Consider the following 21,651-nt stretch of genomic DNA (forward strand, 5'->3'; position numbering starts at 1 on the left):
CCCACCACGTTTCTGTGATCCCTACTATGTCAGGGCTGGTGACAGCTAGGAGGAGGGCGAGTTCCTCCTGCTTCTTCCCCATACTTCGAGCATTAAGACGGTTTAAATTTTATCCCTTTCTTTGGGTAAATTAAGGCACAGAATGTGTGAGTAAATTGCCCAAGATTGTGAGCCTGCACTAAGTGTAAGAACAAAACCAAAATACCTTTACTCTTGTTTCTTTAACATCAGAACCACTCTCTTGCCTATGATGCATTCAGTTAGAAAGGAGCAGGGTGCACCACTGGGTTAGGTGAAACAGCAATCTGTGGTCAGTCCATGAACAGAGTATAGGGACTTGCAAGAATTCCAGATTGCATTTGTTTAAATAGTACAGAGATAAAATTGTAAATGGCAAACCAAGCTTGATTCTGTGATCTTTACTCAAAGCACTGGGCTTGTGAAATTATCGGTACATTGCAACTGGAAGGACTAGAAAATCCAGGCTTTTTCTGACTAGATCAAACTGGAAATTTTCTGACCAAACTATTTCCTAGGAAGTGTTAGTTTGTTAAACCTAATGTGTATCAGGGAAACATCTCTCATTTGAAGAATTTTCGTTGTATCAAAGACAAACTTCTGATTGGAATCATGGTGGGAACCCCAGACTCCCAGAGGAGTCCCATAAACAGGAAATACTAAGCTTTGGACAACTTTAAAGCTAAGCTTTTTTTCACAGCCCTTTGTTCATAATTTTATGATACTGATAGTGAGTGTATGTGACCTCTGAACCAAACTTTATATCTGTTCATTTATTCAACTGTTATATCTGTTCAAACCTAATACTTTATATCTGTCCATTTTTACTTTGTTGCCTTCCTCACTGATCATCTTATGACTAGAACTAAAATTAGTTTCCCAGTGGCAATACTCTGTGCTTTGTGAAGAGTGTGGGCCTTATTTTCAACTCCTTCACACCACTACAATTCCACTGACTGCGAAGTGCACGCTTCTGATCTTTGCCAACGTGAGTAGAAAATCTGGCCATTTAACTTTTAACTTCTCTTTCCAGGAATCATCCTTCTATTCTTGAGTGCTTTATGTTCAAAATGAAACTCTTAAAAATCATCTCTGACTGGCCATGGCATGATTGCAGGACACTGAATGAGAGAGCACTTTGCATGTAGAAAGAGGTGATTAAAAGTTTTACTATCTATGTTAGTCTTTGGCTTTTACAGTAAAGAGAGCTGTCATTGTTTTAGGATTATTTTACCTGTATCTATTCATTTTGTTTTATTATTTTTATACATTTAGATCCCACTTGGTAGTACTTGGTTCCTGACCTCTTCAACCTCTCAGATGTTTTGGGGAAAAAAACCCAAAATATGTTGGCCAGAAAAATGAGCAGGGAAAAAAAGAAAGAAAGGACAGACTTGTTTGTACTAGGTCCCTGCCAAACGTTACACTTAGGATGTGATTACCCAGTTAATCATGTCTTACATTGTAACTTGGCCACACATTAAAGCAATTAATGGTGTCATAAAACAAGGAATAAGTCATAAAGTTATTCCACAAAAAATGTGTAATGACTTTGTGGCTGGTCCCTATTACTCTGTTAATTGAACTTGTGACCTAGGGTCCCCCCATCAGCTTATCTGGGCTCCCAGCTGTGGGGGCATACCAGGCATCCTTGAGGCTGGGAGCCCAGATCATTTGATGGGGCTCCCAAAAGTGGGAGCAGATGGTGCACCCCATGGCTAGCAGCCCAGATCAGCTGATGGGGCTCCCTGCCATGGAAGCTTGCTCTTTGCTGGTGCAGGGGGAGCCTGGGATCACTATAATGGAATCTGATGCTCAGTCTCACAATCACATCTCCTGCCATGCATGTGTGGCATGGTCAGAAGCACAATTGTGTGGCTCATGCATCAGATCCCGTCGTGCCTTTAGCTGCAAGTCTGGCAGAGGCTATGTACTAAATCTTAACATCTGAGTCATAATCTCACCCTTCTCTTCCACTGAGGAAGAGGGAAGACACCACACCCAGAGCTGCTTTTCATGTTGAGAATGATGTCCTTGCTTTGTGCAGATACAGCTAAGAAAAGTTTTTTCCTTGTGCACTTTTACATCTTCCTTGATGCCCAAGGAATCGTACCCACATAAGAAACCTGATCAAATCCTACTGGTCAAGCTTCATCTCAAGATCATTTAGAGCTTAGATACTATGGTAGGAAGTGCCTCAATGATTCTTTTCCAAGTAATATCACATAACATTAGCTCCTTAGTCTCCCAAACATTTTTGTTAGGTAGGGAATTAAGTTGTATTATCTCTGAATAAGTACACTGAGGTAGGGAGACTGTGATTTGGGCAAAATCACAGAGGGATTTGGTAATGGAGCCTAGATTAGAATTTTTGGTTCTCTTGCTCAAGCTGAAGAAACTCAGTTCCTGGAGTCTGTCCTCATAAAGCCTATCCTGCAGGCCCCTAAACATATGGGTGGCCCTACTTTGTTCCCTTTCAAAGTTATCCACATCCTTCCTGAATTGTGGTGCCCAGAACTGAGCACAGTACTCCAGCTGCGGCCTCATCAATGCCAAATATGCAATGGGACTGAGTAGTTCAGAGCATTAATTGATGTCTCTGTAACACCAAATGTGTAAACTACTATGCAAATACTGATTATTGTTAATCTTAATGATAATCCCTCAATTCATAGCCTTTTTTTTTTTTGCTAAAGATGAATAAATGCTTTGAGTGTGTGTGTATTCGTGTGTTAAGCCTAGCGTAAGTTCATGAGACTTTTTCCTACTGTAACTTAAAATATATTAACAAATAATGCAAAATATTGTGCGAGTAATGTCCATTTCAGGTTTTTTTTCAGCTGCAGACCCTTTGGTATTCACTTTCTGCAAATGTTAGTGAGAGAGTTTTACTTTCACGACTATTCTTGGAAGACCAATTTGCCTCTTGAACATGATAACATTCCTAAAAAGCAAACTTTACATTTCTTTTCTGGAAGTTTTCATTCCAATCAGAAGTATCAGTAGAAGAGTCACTTTTCAAGTTGTGCAATTGAAATACTTTCTGGTTTATAAGAACAAACACAATTGAACAACCCATCTGGATTTTCAAATTTGGAACAGCAAAGTTAACTTGACCTGTTCAAAGACATTCACATAACAGTCCAAAAAAAGACGTAGCAGTCATTGAACAGAAGGGCTGTGCGAAATTTCACTGAGTGTTTTGTTTCAAAGCTGTATTGGGGCATTTTGAGGTCGAAACAGCAACATTGAAACAAAACCAAAGACTTTGAAACAGCTTTGAAACGAAATAAGGGCTTTCAAAACTTTTCGAGTTTCAAAGCTGGGCTTACTTGGCTTCAGTACCAGTCCCAGGCAGCAGCAGCAGCCTTCTCTCATCCGGTGCACAGATCCAGGGACCTGCACCCCCAGGAGGGCTGCGGGGCTGTGCTGGACTCCTCCCAGAGATGCGAGCCCCTGGATCTGCACACTAGATAAGGAGGCTGCCACTGCCTCCTGGGACAGGCGGCAGCAGCAATCTTCTCAGACAGCTTCCTTTCATCCGGTGCACATATCCGTGGCTCTGCACCCCCATGAGGAGTCCAGCACAGCTCCGCAGCCCTCCTAGGTGTGTGGGCCCCCAGATCTGTGTGCTGGATGAGAGAAGGCTGCCGCTGCTGCCAAGTGTCAGGAGTTGTGTTTTGAATAGTTTGAGGTGCAGTTTCTCGGAAACCTCTGTGTCTATCTCCTTGAAATTTGGCAGGCTTCCTGAACTCAGAAGGTATTACCATCACTGCAATTTTCATCCAAATCAGGCAAGAAATGACAAAGTTTTAGGCACTTTCATGATTCCCTATTATAGCCTATGGGCAAAACGTCAAAATGCATCAAAACAGTGAAACAGTTTCGACAAAACGAAATGGGACAGTGCTTTGAAATGAAACGCTGTCCCTTCAAAACGGCAAAATGGATGTCAAGACAAAATGATAGTGTTTCGCACAACCCTATTGAACAGTAGATTTTACTTTCCCTGGCTTTAATGCACCTTGGCCTATTTTAATGTGCGTGCAAGCATCACAAAAAAACTGTGCTCTTCAGCTAATGCACATTCAAATATGTCAATGCACATTTTTCTAGTACCTCACAATGGAGGTGCTAGATCTAATAGGCATTACCTAAAGCACATTAATTGATCAGGTAGATGTGCCTCCTGATACACACAGGAATGATACACACAGAGGAATGAGAGGGAGAAATGGAGTTCTACCTCCATACCATCTCATAAGACTTACCTGGAATGCAGTTTCGAATCTAGGTAGATACATTTGCCTATGTTAAATCTTCTCTGGTAAGAGCTGATCCAAAGCCCATTTAAGTTTCCCATTTACTTTATGGAGCTTGATACAGGACGTAAGCAAGTCCTAACCTTTTCTTCATCAAAATCAGTGACAAAATTCTCTTTGAAATCAAGGGGAGCAAGATGGTTACCTTTATGGTAGGAAGAAAAAAAATGGTTTCCTTCCTAGATATGGAAAGAAATAATTTTATCCAAATAACTCTCACTAAATAATAGATATCTACACATTAGTTATCCAGCTGTCTTCCTTATGACATGGCAGTTCTTGGGACAACGGGAAAAGGAAAATAGTTTTTATCACATACCAGAACAGAGCTGCATATAGTCAAACCCTTTTGTAACATTCAGCACCAAAACTACTATGTATCTCTCAATTTTCCTTGCTCCTTTCATCTGCATACACAGCTATAGTCAGTTGTTTTTCCTCAGTAATCCTTCAGCTGGAGCAAAAACTACCCATTGTACTGGGTTGTATTTGTGGGCAGATTTGGGATTTTGAAAAGGGAGGTGCATCACCAGATACAATGCAACACATTTTTCTCTAAGTAAAAAGAAGTTAGAAGATTTATCATAGATTTAATAGGTATTTGGGCTGGAAAGGACCCTGAAGGATCATCGAGTCCAGCCCCCTGCCACAGGGGTAGGAAGTCAGCAGGGGTCATGGGATCCCAGCAAGATAAACATCCAAATTTGTCTTGAAGGTGTTCAAAGTGGATGCTTGAACTGCCTCCAGTGGCAGTCTGTTCCAAATCTTGGGGGCTCAGACAGTGAAGAAGTTCTTTCTTATGTCCAGCCTGAATCGGTCGCGGTGGAGTTAGTGCCCATTTGGTCTTGTCATCTCTCGGGGCACTCTGGTGAACAGACGTTCCCCCAGATCCCGGTGAACACCCCTGATAAACTTATAGGTGGCCACCAGATCACTCCAGCGCTTTTCCAGGCTGAAGAGTCCCATGGCTCGCAGCCTCTCATCATAAGTCTGTTTTCCTGACCTCTGATCATGCGCGTGGCTCTCCTCTGCACCCTCTTAAGCTTCTCCACATCCTTTTTGAATTGCGGAGCCCAAAATTGGACACAGTACTCGAGCTGCGGCCTCACCAAGGCCAAGTACAAAGGGAGAATGACGTCCCAGGATTTGCTTGAGAAGCATCTGTGGATGCAAGCCAGAATTTTGCTTGCTTTACTAGCCGTGGCATCACATTGAAGGCTCATGTTCATTTTGTGGTCAGTCATAACCCCCAAGTCCCTTTCATCTGTAGTGCTAACCAGTGTAGCACTACCAAGCCTATAAGCATGCTGCAGGTTTTTCCTCCCAAGGTGGAGAACCTTGCATTTTTCGGTGCTGAACACCATCAGGTTCTCATCTGCCCATTTCATGAGCCTGTCAATCTCCCTGGATCACTCTCCTGACCTCAGGTGTGGATGCTTTACCCCAGAGTTTGGTGTCGTCTGCGAACTTGGCCTGTCCGCTTCAAACACCAATGCCCACATCATTGATGAAGATGTTAAATAGTATAGGCACTAGGACAGAGCCTTGAGGGACCCCACCGGTCACAGCACACCAAGACGATTGGCTCCCATCAACCACCACCCTCTGGGTCCTACCGCGGAGCCAATTCCCCAGCCAGCAGATTGTGGTGAGGTTGAGGCTGCAGATAGCCAGTTTTGCCAAGAGGTGATCACAGGATACCAAATCGAAGGCTTTTTTAAAGTCAAGATATACAACATGAATCTCTTCCCCCTTGTCCAGGTCATAGGTCACCTGGTCATAAAAGGAAATGAGATTGGTCAAGCAAGACCTACCCACAGCAATCCCATGCTGGGTATCCCTCATGATATTGCCTTCATCTAGTCTGTTAAGGATGGCCTCTTTGATGATCTTTTCCAAGACCTTCCCCAGGATAGAGGTCAGGCTGATGGGCGTGTAGTTTGCCTGATCTACTTTCCTTCCTTTCTTGAAGATAGGCATGACATTGGCCCTCTTCCAATCTTTGGGCACTTCACCAGAGCGCTAAGAGCTCTCAAAAATCTGTGCCAGGGGCTGAGCTATGATGCTTGCCAGTTCCTGAAGTGCCCTTGGGTATAACCCATCAGGGCCAGCTGACTTGAAGGTATGCAGCCTGTCAAGGTGTTCCTTCACGAGGTCGGCTTTGATGGAGGGCAAGGAATCTCCTTCACCTGGGCCACACTGACCCACAGTGGGCAGGGGCATCCCATGGGACTGGTGGAAAAACTGATGCAAACTACCCATTTAGCAAGTTAGCTTTTTCCTGGGCATCGGTTGTCAGCTGCCCCATCTGGTTTAGCAGGGGTCCAATATTGCCCTTGCTTTTCCTCCAGCTCCCCACATATCTGAAAAAGGACTTTTTATTGTCATTGATATTTGTAGTTAGCTGGAGTTCCATCGCACCCTTGGCTTTCCTGGTTTGCTCTCTGCAGGTCTGGACTAGAGCAGAGTACTCCTCCTTGGTGGTGGTTCCAGTCCTCCATCCTTTGTAGGTCTTCCTTTTAAGATGCAGGAAGTCCACCAGTTCCCTGGAGAGCCAAGGGGACTGCTGTGCCCTTCTGCTGCCTTTTCTCCAAGATGGACTTTGCTTGCGCATTCAGGATTGCTCCCTTAAGGAGCAACCACTCGTCCTGAACTCCCCTCCCCTTTGGGTTGTGGCCCTTTAAGGCCTCTCTGACAAGCTGCCTTAGCTTGTCAGAATCAGCTTTCCTGAACTCAAGGACTTCTGTATTACTGACTGACTTGCCAGCTTTCCGGCAGATGGTGAAGGTCATCAGTTCATGGTCACTGTCACCCAGCTTCCCTTCGACCATTAGGTCACTGATTAGGTCATCCCCGGTTGCCAGTACAAGGTCAAGCAGCGCTTTGCCTCTTGTCAGCCTACAGACTTCCTGCATTAGGTAGAGGTCATCCACGCACCAGAGAAAGCTTTGCAACCACTCAGATTTGGCTGAGCGCTCCTCCCACGAAATGGCTGTGTAGTTAAAGTCCCCCATGACTTTGTCCACTTCCTTCTGGGTAGTTAATGGCTCTCAGGAAGAGCTACGGGGCATGTTGCATCCACTGACACTAGTATTCTGGATATGTATCTACAGAAGTATTTTAAAAATATAAGTAAATATTTTAGTAGGGTGGTAATGTCAGGATAGTTGAGATACTACTTGCTTATCAACCTGTTTTTTAAAGTGCTTTAACATTGACATGCATACCTGAATTGTCTTGAAACTGCTATGCCTCATGGGAATAGGGATAGAGAGAGTCATTTCAGCAACAGGTTCCTGAATATATCCCCTCTTGGTAAATCACATTAAAACATCATGGTTTATATGTTTTTGCAGGCACATCTGCAGCCCTGATCCTCCCCACATTTATGTGACCACATGGAACTGATCTCTGACAATCTCCAGCCCCTGTGGGGAAGTAATATTTAAAAACTATATATTCAGAGTAAATATATAGTTCTGCTGGTTCTATAATATAGCTGTAGGCATCTGGAGGAACAAGAGAAAATCATTTGTGCCTGGGTGGCAAGAGTGGTGTTCTGCTGAAAATCAGAATGTTTTAAGTCAGCCGGACTTTAGAGCAGTGGTTTTCAACCTGTGGTCTGTGGACCTTGGGGGTGTGCGGCCTGTCTAAGGGGTTCATGAAAAACGACTATGATCAATCAAAAGTATATGAATACCTATATTTACAGTTCAAAGGGATCTGCACCTCCGCTCATTTTTTTTTTAGGGATCTACAAATGAAAAAAGGTTGAAAATCACTGCTTTAGAGTACTTGGGTAGCAAAATGTGTCAGAATGTAGCCATTGATCCTGGACAATACTCATGTACTGTGAGTTTAGTCCCTGTCCCTTACAGCTTTCTGGAAATGTCTATTGTACAGAGGATCTTTTAAATGTTTTGCTGTAAGAAGAAAGCATTTTGATTAAATGTTATTTCAAAGTAGTCTAAAATCCACAGGTATATTCAGATTTTGCCACAGAGGTATTGTCAAGGAAAGTGCCAACAATTAAATGGAGGAAAGATAAAAGTGGCAGCTTCAGAATGTGATTATGCTATAGGTTCCTCCTGTGTTTTTTGAATAATGGGACTGAGAGTGATCAAAGAAAAGCAAGTAGCTTCAACTTGTATCAGAGTCCACATGATCAAAAGGGTTGTGTCAGATAAGTGCACCTATATTAAACCACTCTTCTAACGCTGGTTAATGTGGCAACACAATATTTTCACCAGTCAAAACAGGTTTATCATTAAATAAAAATGTAGAAAACAATAGTTCTAAAATACTGACTAAGGACTGCTTTCTAAAATATTTCATTCAATCTACATAACTAGGGGTTCACACCAGTGTCACCCCTAAAAGTTCTGTAGCATCTTGGGTTACAATGGAAATGTCAAATACTAGAAAAAAAATTAGTCTCAATCACACTAAACTTCAAACAACATCCTCTTCAAATGCTATAGAAAAATTAAATGTTGCACAAAACAAATCAAAACACAACAAAAAAGTTTAAAAATCACTGATTTTTTTTTTTTTTTTTCCATATTGAAAGGGAAATCCTGGAGTAATTTTATCTGTGATGGGGTGGCATTACCACTTCACCACAGTAAAGCCAGGGGTATAGTTAGCAATGGAAAGCACAAATTGATCCTTAAGAAGCAAGGAGAATTCCAAGTACATGCAGATGAATGAAAGAACACTGTTGTGTTCACCCAAATGCACCCAAAAAAGATGACTCGGTAAGAGTGCTGCTATGCTGGCTAGCACTGAATATATTTTGAACATGAAGTACACCTAAGAATTAGTTGCCATCAACAAATTCAACAGACAAAAAGGCTAAAATGTCTATGTGCGCATTCAAATATCTCATAAACACCATTCTGTGGGACACAGCACAATATGTAAAATAGCACGTACACAGCATTCCTTTCACCTCTTTTGATGAAGTGAGCTTGGGCTCTTAAAGCTTATGTTATACATCTCTTGATCTAGTCAGTCTATAAGGTACAAATCTACCCTACTCCATATTAGGGAGGCCATGGCTGAAACATTCTTTTGTTGTTTTCTCCAGTAGCTCTTGCCTGGAAGCAGAGTTAAGTGTGTGGGATGAAGCTGGCTTCCTAATGCCTTATTTCCTGGTTTTCAGACATTTATAATAAAATGTAGGTGTATGCCGCACTGTGGACAGGGATGTGAGGCTCCTGGTCGCTCTTAACTCTGCTTTTAACAAAGTTTTTGAGCAGTGAAAATGAGCCAAATTAATCTGCAGTATGAATCCATTGACTTCAAAGAATGCATTTTTTCCCGGTACGCAAGGGGCCTGATTTTCACCTCGAAATTTCACCTTGTCTTGTTTCTGCGTGCACACGCGTGTGTGTAAAAATGCTACCATTACTGTGAATGGGGAATTCTGATTATTTACTTTGGTTTGAGCAGATGTAGACAGGTAGAAAGTATCAGAATCTGGCCCACTCTGTTTACATGGGCTGACAGCTAAGTAGAGCCCAATGCACGTTATAGTTATACATCCTGTACTTAGCTCACCCTAGCGCAAGTAAGGGGGAATGCATTTAAGATCTCCTTGCACCTGTGGAGGCAGCTGTGCTAGCAGTTTTCTTTCTTCTCTGGAGAGAGCAGATGGCAGTACTGGAATACCATCAGAAAAGGCAAACTATAGTTTATAGCTTGGGTTCTATATGAGTCCTATTAGCAGAAGGTGTTCACCCCAGCCAGCTCTTCCCACTTTTGGCCTGCATTGATGGAGTGAAACTTGTGTTCTTATTTTTTCCTACCATCTCTACCATAGGGCTGTCCCACAGCATAGATTCTGATAGTGGTTACAACTGTCTCAGCCCATCTGGCACATGGACTTTCTACCAGAGGAGGCCCACATCCACTGGATTCTCCAGTTGATTCCTGGAAGAAGCAAGGACATGAATGAAGTTCTTTATCTGAAAGACTTTGGTAAGCATCAACATAAAAAAACACATTGAGGACAGGCTTATATAAGCCAAAACCCACATGCATTCTAATCCATGTTGGCCCTATAAAAGGTATTTCATCCTCATCTACTTTGTCTAAATAAAGCCTTCTCCCCAGAAGCAAATATGACCCAGAAACTAGACAGGTGCTGGGTAGACTATATTATTCTCCTTCAGCTTTTTTTAAATAGTTTACATCAGAATTAGGTTTCTATAAGAAATTAGAAGATGCAGGTGTCCTTTCCTTCCCTCAGTCCCACTGCTCTGATGGAGGGAAAGTGTGTTAATGCAAGTCACTCTCTTAACTCTCTTGCTGCAAGGCTCTGGAAACGGAGTATAAAGGCAAACACTTCCTTCTGCAAAGTTTCCCTTGAAACTGTTTTAAGGAATGTTTTTTTTAATCCAACATTAACTTAACAGGTACACTGTGATTCAAAGAAAACAAGCAGTTTCCAATTCAAGGGCTTTTGAAGAGAGATGGAGAAGCTGGCAATGTAGTGAATGGTGTTACAGCCAAGAAAGGGGGAAAAAGTTAGAGCAGTTTGCATTAGTAGATTCTGGCAGCAGTTATCAAAATCCCAGATGTCTCCTTGCTGATGTATGAGTAATGACATGGCTTGATGTTTATGGACAGCTTGTGCTCTGCAGAGAAAGTGTAAAGAAGAAGTGTCACTCTCTTTTACCACAAGATGTCACTAGCACTGCTCAAGTGCTGAATGTGTATTGACAACAAGTCGCTGTTCATATTACTAGCAAGGTGCCTTTAATTTTTTTTCTTTTTGTAGATGGTTCTGCAGTTTCTTTATTGATAGGGATGATGCAAAAAAATCTTTTTTTTTTTTGATTCACATGCATTTCAATTGCTCCTGGGCTTCTAGCAAATGGTTATGTCTCCTAAGGAGGGTAGAAAAGGAGAGGGGTGACAAAACTGACTTTTGCATGAGCGTGGACGATCAAAAAGATGAGAGAACATGTTCTCACAGCCTTGCAACTTGGTTAATAAACTTTATTCACGACCTGAATCCCAGTTTATTCATTTTAGATATGAGTTGCACAGTAATTGCAGTTGTTAAGAGAGTATTGGGTATTTTTTCCTAGAGGGGATCAAGTACTGTGTTATTATATATGCACTAAATCGCCATTAGAAGGCTCTCTGTAAATGTTTCAAGGCTAGCAGATAGAAGCATACTTCATCTTGGTTCCCGAGTGTGATATCATCTATTTTAAACACCCTGCAATAACATACTCCTTAGTTATCTCTCACAAAAAATATGGTGGCTTAAGAACTGTTTTTCTTTCTTCTTTTTTTTTTTTTAAAGGAAGGCATAAATTGCCATTTTGTGACAGAACAGCTGTATCATTCATTAGCAGATTTGAGTTAAAACATATACTTTATACATGGGCCACCGTCTGACAACATAGCAAAATAAGAAAAGCAGTTACAGGATGGTAACATACTCTGCTTCCCTAGTCTAATTTCCTCCACTTTCTTATAAATCACACTTTTCTGAAGCTGCTGGAATTTCTTTCACACTTGCACTGAACTCATGTTTTATAGTCCATCTTTTAAAATGGTTGCTCTGACAAAACAGACAAGTTAAAAAGATGCTTATGGTACATATTGTGTCTTCCGATGCAAGTATGTATGAGTGTGTATACATTTATACAATAGATGTTTTAAAGGATAAATGTGTCATGGTAACAGTAGTGAAATAATATATAAGAAATAAGTCAATGGAAGTTGAGGACGTTAAGCAAAATGCAAAAATGTAAAGCACATGAAAGAAGGATTTGGCCATTAAGGCCTGGTCCACAGACCACTGAAATCATTGGAGAGACTCCTTGCTCTCAACAGGCTTCAGATCAGGGTCTTAAAGAATAGATTAGGAAGTTCAGGAACAGTAATGGCACAGAGGCCTAAAATGGAGAGCAGCAGTATCCATGTAAGTTAAGGGCTAGTGACATGAGCTGTTTGTGTGTGATGAAGTATTATGCTTAATTTTATGTTTATTTTTTTATAATTTTTTTCCCATAAATATCTTTCCCGGATTTTTTTTTAAAAATATCTTTTTCAGGGAGAAGTTAACAAGTTTGGATAGAAGTCTGAAATCTTTTCTCATAACTGGAATGGCTGAGAATCTCAGTTCGCCTGGGAAGCTCAGTAAGTTGAGGAGAAAAGTCTCGAGAAGGAATTTGTATTTCCTTTTTCTTTTACAAATACTAAACTACCTAAAATGAAGTAGTTCTAACAGTATTCCTGTTCCTCCTGATATTAGGAGGCTCTTTTCAGGTCATAGAGGTCCAGGATCATTTTAAGAGAAGCATACACATTATTCTTTTTCAATCTTCACTAGACATTTTGGGGTCTGATCCTGTGACCCCCTCTGATACAAGTTATCCTTATGCACCCAGGAGCCCAGACATATGAATAAGTATTGAAAAATGTGGCCCAGAGTCTGCAAATGAAAAACATTAGATCCAATAGACAGGCTATGTGTCTGGTTTAGCTCTCAGCTCTATTAATATGTCCATTACTTAAATGAGTGAGATAACAGGCCTGCCCTAGAGTACCAACCTCCCAACTATCCCATTACACTAGGCCCCAACAGCTTGTTATTTCATCCGTGTTCAGCAGCCTGTGGGATGTGGGATAAGCCTATCAGTGACATTGCCACAGCTTATTTCTGAGTAGTAGGATTGTCTAAATGTGTCGACTAGATAGCACAATAAACTTCCTTCTTTTTTTCCTTTCTTTTTTTTTGTTGAAAAACTTTTTCTCCCACCCGAAGAGCCATTAGCCTTTTAGTCTCAGAGTAATGGTGCTTCAGAAAAAGATCAAAGTTTCTCAGATAAGTGTTCCTTTACACAATGTTACTGACACTCCACTTTGTAAACAGGCTTCCTTTTTTATGGTTAAAAAGAACATATAAACATGCCAAGTGAGATGGATAGACTGCTGCCTTCCCCCCACCCCATTTTCTCTTTGTATGTGTGTATGTGTATTAACTGCTTAATGAGCATCGTGGTTGACTTTTTCTGGTATAATTGAACTTGGTCTGTCTTTGTATAAACAGGAAAAAAATGAGGGTGTAAGAAGTAATGCCATGAATAAAGTGATTCATAAGAACAACTTTACACACTCTGGTCTCTTTCTTAAGGTTTTTAGTAGGAAATGGCTACCTTTGTCTTTCTGAAATTAGATAGGAGTTTCTGCACCAAAGCTCATGGGTGTCTGAGGTAAGTCTTGGGTTCAGATATGTATCACATTATGCTACAGCTCAAAAGCTCCTTAGTTGAAGGAACCAAATAAAAATTATATTGGAATTGGGAGTCGTATGCTATTATTTCTGTCATTTCAGTATGTGGATATCAATAAAGGATTGAAAATATGTTAAGAACATTTTGATACTACACAAGGTGGGCACACAAGGAAGGAGCATGATCTAAGGATAAAGCAAAACAGAAAATACATTGGTTGGTTCTAATCCCAGCACTGCCTAGATTGCTTTGTGACCAAAGGAAACTCCTGTAACCTTTCTGTAACTCAGTGTTTAAAAATACAAAATGGGAATAAGAGTAATGCTTATCTATCACATGACTATTCATTAATATTCACAAAAGGTTTTGTGTCGTTATATACAAGATGCTACAGGAAAACAACGTATTATGGTTATTTCCCCAAGAATCTGAATTTATAATTACCAGAGATTTTTATTTTTAATTTTTGCTGATAACCAAAATATACTGAACTTGCTGTTCTGTAAACACTGACATTATTGTGGAGGAAACAAGAAAATTACACTGACTTCTAGAAAGTAGCTCAAGTAAAATCTTGTTCCTGAACACAAATGGTGCAAAAAAAACAGAGGCTGGGGCACGTGTGTGTGTGTGTGTGTGTGTGTGTGTGTGTGTGTGTAAGAGAGAGTGCAGATGCATCCATTTTTTGTCAGATCCGAAAACCTGAATCCAGATCTGATTTTCACATCTAACCAGCTGTTTACAGCGTGTCAAACCAATATCCCAGATCCTAACACTCATAGACGCCTGGGAAAAGTGCTCGTAATATGGATCTGCATCCAAATTTTGCAGCTTGGCTTCATCAGCAAAGGCTTCTGCCCGCATGATGTCTGGCTTGCAGGTAAAGAGTGAGCATGGGTTTAGCATGATTTGTCCTTTCAAGCCTAATTTCTGTTTTAGTCTTCTCTCCTTATCCTTTCTATGAGTGGAGACCGCTCCCTGTCCTGGCATGCCATGCTTCCAACTCTTGCCTTTCAAATCTCTCCTTAAAAATCATTTCTTTCATGAAACACATGAGCATTACTTTGTATCAGACAAAGATAGTTATTCAACCATTACCAAACATACAGCCTTCCTTTGACTCCCACCCTGTGTTCTGTGTTGGTTTTTTACCTGAACTGTACGGGCACCGATACACGGGCAGCGAGGCTGCTCCACCATGTAATTAGGGTGTAGATTAATCACATCTGCTGGAGCATGGTAATTACTGTGCTTCAGTAGACTCCAGCGTCTCGTGTATCAGTGTTCCTGCCCCCAAAATGGCAGCAGGAGCACTTTAACTAAAGCTTGTCAAAGAAGCTTTAGTTAGTGTCCCCACTTTCATTTTTCAGGTTAGAGACACTGATGCACAGCATGCTCCAAAAGCACCCCTCTTCCCTCCACTCCCAGAGCACGTGTATATAAACACCCTAGGTTCCTCAGAGCAAGAGCTATGTTATCTTCTGTGTCCATCCTAGCTAATTCTGAGCACAAGTGTAAGGCATTTCTTTAAAAAACAGGATACAAATAATGTTCCAGAATAATCTTTTCATAATGAAGCAAAACCTATATGTTCTCAGGCTGACTATGTTATTAATATTAATTACGGTGTATATTTTCACTCAGCCTGAATGTGTTACTCACTACCATACTAACTGGAGCCCTAAGTTTATTAATTATAATCGTTGTTTTTCCGGCAGTGTCAAGAAGCCCTAGTCATGGACCAGAATCCTACTTGTGCTTGGCTCTGTAGGAACAGTGAACAAGAACAACAACAACAAAAATCCGTAAATACTTTGCAATCTAAGTTTAATGTGAAAGACGAAATGGATACAGCCAGGTGGCAGAAGGAATAGTGAGACAAGATTGGCCAGCATGATAGGTGGTGGTGTTAGCACAACCCCAGCCTCACCATATAATCTTTCTGTAATTTTAGGGAGAGGCTTGCAGTTGAACTATGAGCTGGCTTGGCAGATAGTTAAGGGGAGTACTTCCCTGATGTGAGAGTTTTTATCATGTTCAGTGGTTGCCATACCCAGCCAGCTCTATTTGTTACAAATATATTGGGGGTATATACGTCTTATAATACTCTCTCTTTCCTTCAGAAATTCTCCTAACAATGTGATGCATCTTCTTGGCTTACCTTCCTGTGTTTTACAAGGGGAAGAATTATGGTGCTTTGTTGAAACGGAAGAAATAATGGTGCACCCAGGTTGTGTTTAAAAACCTCCTACAGACTATTTAAATCTGTAAACAGGATAAGTGCTATCTCAGGTCTCATGTGTTAAGTGCTACATTTGATCTGCTGAACAACTCATTGCTTAGCTTCTCAGAAACTTTTTTTTTTTCAATTCTGAGGCATGGAGTTGCTGGATGAGCAAAGCATGAACCAGCATCTTCCTGATGGAACTTTCTCTACATCAGCTTGTAGTCCTAAGAAAAATTAATCGGATGGTCTTGGTATTGGCTTGGTCCCTAATGACCAACAGCAGTAGATCACTTCACAGAAATGAGCCATGTATAATTTGGCACTGTTGACAGAAGCCTCACCAGCAGAAACTTAGGGCTTTGCAGATTTGAGACAACATGAAGTGAAAATCACCTTGTGACCCTAACCCTGGAGGTTCCTCTAATTTGTGTCAGTGGAGGCCACTGTAGATCAGTGTAAGCTATCTTGATATAAGTACAAGCCAGTTCAGGTAATTGTGGATGCTGCTGTGGACTAATGTTAGGCTCTTTGTGCTTGCAGCAAGGAAGTGTTCCTTAAGTTTTGTTGGAGGACTCCTTACTACTAATTTTGAGCTTCGTCTCTCTTTTTTTTTTTTCTGCCCTAAGCACCCAGTCCACCCTAGTAAACCAACAGCCCTGACAGAGTGCAGAAGCAGGCTGCATGTATCTCCTTCTGATGGAGCTGGCAGAGAAAATCGGACACTGGGACAAACAACCATAAATCAGGACTGTCCCGATTAAATCAGGCATGGCTGGCAAGTAAGTTATTAGCCGCCTGTGAAACTAATTGTGATACTGATACACTCAATTTTGCTGTGTCTTTCAAACACCAGTTGTGATGGGAAACATCTGTTAGCCCCCTCCTCCCTTCTGAAAAAAGGAGAGAGAGAAGAAAAGGAGAGAGCTTCAGATTTAGAATCATAATAATGTCTGTCTTCTCTATTCCCTTTCACAAAAGCTCTTAGATTCTCCTATTCTCCTCTAGACAATTACTCACAGCAGGCGGGGTCAGTCAGGATGAGCACACTATTGCATTTAAAGTTCATCTACTAAAGGGAGGGGGAAACTCAGAGAGAGAGAGAGAGAAAAGAATGCTTCCCATTAATGTGTGGAAAAAATGGCAGGTTTAAAATAGGTTAGGAATTCAGGTTAAAGCAAAAAAAAAAAGTCACGTGACAACAGTTGGAGAAAAGATATTGTTCAGCAGTATTGTTTGACTGTACACTGTGTTCATAATAATGTATGTGAAGGGATATTAATGCCTGTATTTATTCAATGGATGAACTGTGCAATTGTTACAAGGTGTTTGTGTAGAAAATCGGAATGCTTTAAAAAATAAAGAAAAAGGACTAAATCCTGCTCCGAGGAAGTTAGTGTTAAAACTTTACTGACTTCAGTATCAGCCCCACTGATAACCAGTGAAATCAGTGGTATCTCTCAGATGCACACTGACGTGAAAGCAAAATTTGGTCCTATAGTATTTGTCACTGCCAAGAGAGTTGTTCAGTTAAATGAAATCAAGTCTATATTACCTTTATAAGAGATAAAACACTTCATGTTTCATGGTATAAATCAACCACTTAACTACATGGAGTTAGAAAGATACTGTCCCTCTCCCCCCAACTGAAGGATTTTTTTCATGGTGGTTTTGCATCCTTCTCTGAAATAGCTACAGTTGACTATATTTGGTGATTGGGTCCTGGACTTTCTCAGCCTCTACGTTCATCCAGATTAATTCCTGTGTTCTTAAGTGTCAGTCCCCTCATTTTTTCCTGGTTTTGCCTGCTTCTCCTTTATTGCTGTTCTTTTTTTCTTTTTCTTTTTTTTTTAAACTGGTATTGTAGCTATAAATGAGCAGAGAAAATAAAATGCATTAGCCAATAAATTAATGCAGCTTTAAGCTATTCAACTAGTTTGAGGGAGAGGGAGAAGAAAGACCTGATTGCTTAGCTTTCAAGAATCTAACCCCATCCTCTTAACTTCAACAGTATTATTTCTGGTTTCCTGTTTGTAAACCAGAAATGTTTATTTATGATGTTTTGCAAGACAGTTTTTCAATTGATAATGCCTTTGTCATTACATAATGGCTCATAAATGATGTTGGTTGTTCTAGAAAAACAGAAAGTCATCAGATATTTTCTTGTTTTTAGTTTGTCTTTTGTGGCGGGAGTTAGTCAGCTGCAGTTGGGAGGTCTCAAGACAAATTATAAACCTTCCCAGTAGTCTCAGCCCTGGTTTACCCAGAGTCTATCAGGACTTTGACTGAGTAGATCCTGATGTTAAACTTTGTTAGTGGTGTTTTTTTAAAAAAAATAAATGGCAAACCCTGCAACTTAATGTGGCGTATCCACTGTTTGTTCTAAGAGTCAGACATTGCTTTTTGAACAGAAGGGTGATGGCACAATATAAATATATGGATTCAAGACATGAAAATATATTTGCTACTTAAAGCATGTCAAATGTAAATATAAAGTGATGTGCTGATCATGGAAGTGAACAGTACCAGTAGTGAAATCTATCAGTAGTCTTTTTCTTTTCCAATTCTACATTCACATGGAATTAAATTTCTTCCAAGATAATATGACCTAAAGCAGGCGGGCATCAAACCCTGTGAGTTTCAACTATAACCCTGCTAGGTTGATTGGGTCCAAGGTTAATATAGTGCTTCAGCGAGTTTCCTGATCTTAACTGCAGCAAACATGGGGGCGTGCAAGTGTAAGAGTGCAATTTTTCATAGTTTTGAGACTCACGGCTGCCCGTTTCAGCCCCCTCTCCTGTCACTAAAACCGGAATGAACAAAATGTGCATAATACTCAGAGAAGGTGTAATCCTTATTCCTGACCTGAAGTAAGCTCTGACAGGCATAGACTGAGAGTGTTGCTGTACAGCCTGACCTCTCTTAGCTGGGGGCTCATGTAGCAACATTACAGATTTCCTCCATTTTAAAACTGAGGGAGGATGTAGAAAACAGTTGTTAAGCCAAAATACTGGATACAATTTTGCTCTACCTTATAGCAATGTGTCAGGAAGAAGCCCTCTGAATTTGTGGTGCACTATTCCTGAAGCTGATGGAATCAATTTTTTAGTTCTAAAAATAAGTGAATAGAAAAAAAGAGGTAAAGCCAAAATGTATATAATAAATGTATATGGTGTTCTTTATAGCTAGGGAGGAACCCCTCCCTAATGAGAGGGTCCTGCCAGGAGCCTGCCCACACCACCCTCAACTCAACACTGGAAAGGAAGGGAGGGTTGCTCTTCCCCCCCCCAGCTTCTAGCTTGAACCACTAGAGGCATGTGCTTGCATTTCTGGAATGAAAAGGGAATGTTTGAACTTCCAAATCGGTTCAAGCTTTGCAAGTTAACTTAAATTGCAAAGATTGAATCAATTCAGGCTCAGGCTTTTTGAATGTCTGCCTCTAGCCTATATAAACATTGTGTCCTATAAATTAAGGGCATCGATGCCAAGCTTACCTGCACTTTTCTTCATTGATCATCTTCAGGCAAAAGAGGGGGAAAAGATGTGTATTTTCACAGAGTCAGCAAGGCACCTGTTTAAGTCAGAACCATCAAAAGTTAAAGAAATACATCCTTATCTCAAGTCTGTGTGGAGAGCTTTCAGCTCCTCTGACTTAGGATCCACCTGGGCCTTCAGTTTCCAGGTTACATAGTGCACGTTCCATTAGGGGCTCCAGGATAGTGCCAGGCTGCTGGGGTGGCTTTCTGAATTGCCTAAAATGGATGATCCATTTAAGTCACCAGTGTATTCCACTGATGTCAGTGAAGCTGCATCACAGATATATATGGTCCAATCAGTGCATGTGAATGTAAGCAGGAGCTGTGTGGCCTCCTGTCAAATTTTACAGCTGCTGTCGATTATTTGCTCTGATAAATTAGCATTAAGAAACAGCAGGATTTCAATGAACACCTGATGTAATTTCCAGCTACACAAAGCAATACTGTACTAATAAAACATCCTTTTAGTGAACTACATACTCAAAGGAGTTTACTTTCCTCTGTTAAGAAAGATGCAACCATCACAAGTAATATTGCTGACAAAGGTTTTGGTTAGTATGCAAGGTCAGATTACCCACATCTTTCATAATATAGGCGAGTGATGAAAAGTTGTTGAGTTCAACCAGAAGTAAGGCTCCAGTTCAGCAAGGTAGTTAGGCAGGAGCCTGCTAACTGTAATAGGTCTGCTTATGGGCTTGTTGTTAACTACATGTGTAAGTAACTTGCTGAATCAGAATTAAGTTGTAAAAATATTCGGTGTATGCTGCCTGTAAAATTTAACCTAGGTGCCAAGCATGCAAGTAAAGACATCTTTTAGCTATCCACATTAGCAATTAGAAATCACAAATCAAAGGAATATTGCAAATCAGAGAGGTGTGTATAGAGCAAGAGTTGGAGCTTTTTTCTATAGCTCCTTGACTATCCATGTCATTATTAGTTTTTAAAAATTCTGTTTATTGCAGTTTTTATTACTCATGAGCTTAGTAAAATTTTCTTGATAATTACACTGCAAATCCTGCATGCATACACCATACAGGCATGCCACAGTGAGGCTGTAAGAACCTTTAAAATGTGCATCATGTGAAATTACCAACAGATCCCCATGCCACACCTGTAATTGCTAGCTTTAATTGTCTCTTTTAGACCTTCTCCCTGCAATGAGCTTCACACCCATTTCTCAATGCAAGATTCTAGCTTTTGCTTGTGGAACATTTAAATACTTATTGGTGGGTAAAAAAAAATCAAATTACTTGTGAGGTGACTATGGAATCGAGCATATTAGAATTTATGTTGCAGTTAGGAAAAAAAATTGAAAGTGGAAGCAACCTTGATTATGCCAGGGATTGGTAGAGTGCAGAGAGTCAGGCAGCTGAAAGGGAACTTTTTTGTGTAACCCAGATTGTGAGATCTCAGTGCACTCTCTCTCTAGGACTTGGTTAAAGTGTTGAGTGTTACAGTTACACCCCCCCTCTGCCACCCCACTGGCTAGGCATACCCCCCAACACAAGCCACATCAGGGTACTTTTTGAAGTCCTCCAATCAAATAAGAATCCTTCTTTCCCCCCTTCCTCTCTGTACTCAGCAACATGACCACTTCTCTCCACTCCATCCTCTGCCGCTGTCCCTGGAGTGGGTGGAGGGTGAAGAGGAAGATGCAGAGATATTCCTGTCCTACTCCATCTGGGCAGCCCATTTTAGCCAGAGACAGCAGTGACAGTAGCATTAGCAGTGCATGGGTTTCCTTCCCCTGTGCCTGCTTCTAGCTGTCAGGAAAAAGCCCAGTGGGACCAGGCAGGGAGGAGGAAGCTGCCTATTGCTGCTGCTGTCCCCAGCTGAGGCTGCTTCACTGTGGAGTCCAACTGGAGCAGGACAGGAACAACTGTGAAACCTCTGGGTCAGTGGGGACAGTGAAGACAGTGGCCGCAGTGGATAGAGGAGCAGCATAATGGGAGGAGATGGGATGTGCCATAGAGGAGGAAGGAATAGGGAGAAGACTTACATTCTTTACAGATTAATTAAAAGGCCCTGACTGCTGCTCCATCAACTAACAGCAGGGTGTAGCCGTGCCTCTGCACCCTCTCTGGATCTAGCGCTGAAAGCAGCCTTTGTTGTGTTCCATCTTCTGTGACTGTGATTGATTGGAATCAATGTGTTTTTTTCTTATGTGTTTGTGGGCCCTCAGAGTGAAATGCCTATTCTTTTACTCTTTACAGAGATGCACAGCAATGACAAGGAGGCTTGGGGAGTGATCAAGTGGAGAGAATAAAGGACAGGTCCAGTGGATTAATCTGCAT

The 21,651-nt window shown here is 41.1% G+C and overlaps 2 long non-coding RNA genes across 2 annotated transcripts in view; both read left to right on the forward strand.

Moving 5' to 3' along the window:
- LOC109316679 overlaps positions 1–8,799 on the forward strand; it is a 38,894-nt gene extending 30,095 nt beyond the window's left edge. The window contains exon 4 of the long non-coding RNA XR_002102895.1: positions 7,697–8,799. This is a non-coding gene — a long non-coding RNA (uncharacterized LOC109316679). The remainder of the gene's footprint in view (positions 1–7,696) is intronic.
- Positions 8,800–8,810: 11 nt separating this feature from the next.
- Positions 8,811–13,929, forward strand: LOC109316673. Its single transcript, XR_002102894.1, has 3 exons — positions 8,811–10,322; positions 12,415–12,500; positions 13,699–13,929. It is a non-coding gene; the product is annotated as an uncharacterized LOC109316673 (long non-coding RNA).
- The last annotated feature ends 7,722 nt before the right edge of the window (positions 13,930–21,651 follow it).

Source organism: Crocodylus porosus, unplaced genomic scaffold (assembly GCF_001723895.1).
Source record: "Crocodylus porosus isolate Cpor-Errol unplaced genomic scaffold, CroPor_comp1, whole genome shotgun sequence".
In the NCBI taxonomy this organism is placed as follows: Eukaryota; Metazoa; Chordata; order Crocodylia; family Crocodylidae; genus Crocodylus; species Crocodylus porosus.